The following is a 4570-nucleotide window of genomic DNA, read 5'->3' on the forward strand; positions in this document are numbered from 1 at the left end:
CCCGCCTCGCGCCTCCTCTCCGACCGCCGGTGGCGGACATTTAGGATAGACCGGCCGTCTGAGTCTCCCAAGAAAGAGGGGGGCAGAGCCCCTTCTCATGCGCGCATGTGCCGGACACGGTGTTTCGCTCGTACCTTCCAACCACCGTGCCCCCTAGGCGCACCCGCCCATAGCGGCCAGTGGCCGGGCGGGGTCCTAGCTCGGGCGCGCAACGTGCTCCACTCGATCCGTTCTCTTGCGATACGCGCTAAGTCCACAAAATAACGCGTTCGCCGAAATCGCGACGGCACGTAAAAACGCCATCCCCTATCGGGCGGACCTCCAGGGTCGCGGGTGAATCCAGAAGGTGCCCGCGGAAGAGGCACCTTTCCCGGCCTGCCCCGGAGCCTCGGGGAGGGTGGATGTTTGGCCAAAGCCCGCGTTTCCGACTTAGTCGTCAGAGCTCACGGGCGACCACTGGTCACCCCGCGAACGGTTCTCCCCAGTAAGGGCGGTCGTCTTTCGACTGCCCCCGGCCACGGCGATGGTGCTTGGGCCGGGCAGCGGTCCACAAAGCCCCCTTAGGTATCAGTTTGCGTTCCCGGTCGGGGGGCCCTCAGACGAATCGCGTCACCCCGGCCACGGCGAGGGTATGTGGGCCGGGGAACCCTCCAGACAGCCCCCTGGATCCGAAATGGTTTTCGCCAGAGCCTAAGTCCACAAAATGACGCGTTCGTCCAAATCGCGACGGCACGTAAAAACGCCATCCCCTATCGGGCGGACCTCCAGGGTCGCGGGTGAATCCAGAAGGTGCCCGGGGAAGAGGCACCTTTCCCGGCCTGCCCCGGAGCCTCGGGGAGGGTGGATGTTTGGCCAAGGCCCGCGTTTCCGACTTAGTCGTCAGAGCTCACGGGCGACCACTGGTCACCCCGCGAACGGTTCTCCCCAGTAAGGGCGGTCGTCTTTCGACTGCCCCCGGCCACGGCGATGGTGCTTGGGCCGGGCAGCGGTCCACAAAGCCCCCTTAGGTATCAGTTTGCGTTCCCGGTCGGGGGGCCCTCAGACGAATCGCGTCACCCCGGCCACGGCGAGGGTATGTGGGCCGGGGAACCCTCCAGACAGCCCCCTGGATCCGAAATGGTTTTCGCCAGAGCCTAAGTCCACAAAATGACGCGTTCGTCCAAATCGCGACGGCACGTAAAAACGCCATCCCCTATCGGGCGGACCTCCAGGGTCGCGGGTGAATCCAGAACGTGCCCGGGGAAGAGGCACCTTTCCCGGCCTGCCCCGGAGCCTCGGGGAGGGTGGATGTCTGGCCAAGGCCCGCGTTTTCGACTTAGTCATTTTTCCAACCCCGAATTCCTCCAGGGCCTCCGACCTGCCGAGCGAGGCCGACGAGGGCTAGGGCCGGTCGGATAGGTCTCTCACCAAAGAGGCCCTGGAGCCTACGACCCGCCACTGGTCACCCAGCAAACCGAGAACCGGAGTAGGGGGTGCTATCTCACTCTCATGCCCAAGAGAGGGAGGCCACGCTGGGCCTGGGTCGCTGGAAATAGACCTTGGAGCTCAACGTTCAAATTTACAGAGAACCAGACTAGGGGTAGCCGTCTCACTCTCATGCCCGAGAGGGTGAGGCCTCGTTGGGCCTGGGTCGCTCGAAAATGCCCCTGGAGCTCAACCTTCAAATTTACAGAGAACCAGACTAGGGGGAGCCATCTCACCCTCATGCCCGAGAGGGTGAGGCCTCGTTGGGCCTGGGTCGCTCGAAAATGCCCCTGGAGCTCAACCTTCAAATTTACAGAGAACCAGACTAGGGGGAGCCGTCTCACTCTCATGCCCGAGAGGGTGAGGCCTCGTTGGGCCTGGGTCTCTCGAAAATGCCCCTGGAGCTCTACCTTCAAATTTACAGAGAACCAGACTAGGGGGAGCCGTCTCACTCTCATGCCCGAGACGGTGAGGCCTCGTTGGGCCTGGGTCGCTCGAAAAAGCCCCTGGAGCTCAGCCTTCACGGTTAATGAGAACCGGAGTAGGGGGCGCCATCTCACTCTCATGCCCAAGACGGTGAGGCCTCGTTGGGCCTGGGTCGCTCGAAAAAGCCCCTGGAGCTCAGCCTCCACGGTTAATGAGAACCAGACTAGGGGGAGCCGTCTCACTCTCATGCCCAAGACGGTGAGGCCTCGCTGGGCCTGGGTCGCTCGAAAAAGCCCCTGGAGCTCAGGCTCCACGGTTAATGCGAACCGGAGTAGGGGGCGCCATCTCACTCTCATGCCCAGGACGGTGAGGCCACGCTGGGCCTCAGTCGACCGAAAAAGCCCCTGGAGCTCAACCTTCAAATTTACAGAGAACCAGACTAGGGGGAGCCATCTCACTCTCATGCCCGAGAGGGTGAGGCCTCGTTGGGCCTGGGTCGCTCGAAAAAGCCCCTGGAGCTCAGCCTCCACGGTTAATGAGAACCGGAGTAGGGGGCGCCATCTCACCCCCATGCCCGAGAGGGTGAGGCCTCGTTGGGCCTGGGTCGCTCGAAAAAGCCCCTGGAGCTCAGCCTCCACGGTTAATGAGAACCGGAGTAGGGGGCGCCATCTCACCCCCATGCCCGAGAGGGTGAGGCCTCGTTGGGCCTGGGTCGCTCGAAAAAGCCCCTGGAGCTCAGCCTCCACGGTTAATGAGAACCGGAGTAGGGGGCGCCATCTCACCCCCATGCCCGAGAGGGTGAGGCCTCGTTGGGCCTGGGTCGCTCGAAAAAGCCCCTGGAGCTCAGCCTCCACGGTTAATGAGAACCGGAGTAGGGGGCGCCATCTCACCCCCATGCCCGAGAGGGTGAGGCCTCGTTGGGCCTGGGTCGCTCGAAAAAGCCCCTGGAGCTCAGCCTCCACGGTTAATGAGAACCGGAGTAGGGGGCGCCATCTCACCCCCATGCCCAGGACGGTGAGGTCACGCTGGGCCTCGGTCGATCGAAAAAGCCCCTGGAGCTCAACCTTCAAATTTACAGAGAACCAGACTAGGGGGCGCCAACTCACTCTCATGCCCAGGAGGGGTAGGCCACGCTGGGCCTGGGTCACTCGAAAAAGCCCCTGGAGCTCAGCCTCCACGGTTAATGAGAACCGGAGTAGGGGGCGCCATCTCACCCCCATGCCCGAGAGGGTGAGGCCTCGTTGGGCCTGGGTCGCTCGAAAAAGCCCCTGGAGCTCAGCCTCCACGGTTAATGAGAACCGGAGTAGGGGGCGCCATCTCACCCCCATGCCCGAGAGGGTGAGGCCTCGTTGGGCCTGGGTCGCTCGAAAAAGCCCCTGGGGCTCAGCCTCCACGGTTAATGAGAACCGGAGTAGGGGGGCGCCATCTCACTCTCATGCCCAGGACGGTGAGGCCACGCTGGGCCTCGGTCGATCGAAAAAGCCCCTGGAGCTCAACCTTCAAATTTACAGAGAACCAGACTAGGGGGCGCCAACTCACTCTCATGCCCAGGAGGGGTAGGCCACGCTGGGCCTGGGTCGCTCGAAAAAGCCCCTGGAGCTCAGCCTCCACGGTTAATGAGAACCGGAGTAGGGGGCGCCATCTCACCCCCATGCCCGAGAGGGTGAGGCCTCGTTGGGCCTGGGCCGCTCGAAAAAGCCCCTGGAGCTCAGCCTCCACGGTTAATGAGAACCGGAGTAGGGGGCGCCATCTCACCCCCATGCCCGAGAGGGTGAGGCCTCGTTGGGCCTGGGTCGCTCGAAAAAGCCCCTGGGGCTCAGCCTCCACGGTTAATGAGAACCGGAGTAGGGGGGCGCCATCTCACTCTCATGCCCAGGACGGTGAGGCCACGCTGGGCCTCGGTCGATCGAAAAAGCCCCTGGAGCTCAACCTTCAAATTTACAGAGAACCAGACTAGGGGGCGCCAACTCACTCTCATGCCCAGGAGGGGTAGGCCACGCTGGGCCTGGGTCGCTCGAAAAAGCCCCTGGAGCTCAGCCTCCACGGTTAATGAGAACCGGAGTAGGGGGCGCCATCTCACCCCCATGCCCGAGAGGGTGAGGCCTCGTTGGGCCTGGGCCGCTCGAAAAAGCCCCTGGAGCTCAGCCTCCACGGTTAATGAGAACCGGAGTAGGGGGCGCCATCTCACCCCCATGCCCGAGAGGGTGAGGCCTCGTTGGGCCTGGGTCGCTCGAAAAAGCCCCTGGGGCTCAGCCTCCACGGTTAATGAGAACCGGAGTAGGGGGGCGCCATCTCACTCTCATGCCCAGGACGGTGAGGCCACGCTGGGCCTCGGTCGATCGAAAAAGCCCCTGGAGCTCAACCTTCAAATTTACAGAGAACCAGACTAGGGGGCGCCAACTCACTCTCATGCCCAGGAGGGGTAGGCCACGCTGGGCCTGGGTCGCTCGAAAAAGCCCCTGGAGCTCAGCCTCCACGGTTAATGAGAACCGGAGTAGGGGGCGCCATCTCACCCCCATGCCCGAGAGGGTGAGGCCTCGTTGGGCCTGGGCCGCTCGAAAAAGCCCCTGGAGCTCAGCCTCCACGGTTAATGAGAACCGGAGTAGGGGGCGCCATCTCACCCCCATGCCCGAGAGGGTGAGGCCTCGTTGGGCCTGGGTCGCTCGAAAAAGCCCCTGGG

The sequence above is a fragment of the Carassius auratus genome, unplaced genomic scaffold (assembly GCF_003368295.1).
Source record: "Carassius auratus strain Wakin unplaced genomic scaffold, ASM336829v1 scaf_tig00216035, whole genome shotgun sequence".
NCBI lineage: Eukaryota > Metazoa > Chordata > Actinopteri > Cypriniformes > Cyprinidae > Carassius > Carassius auratus.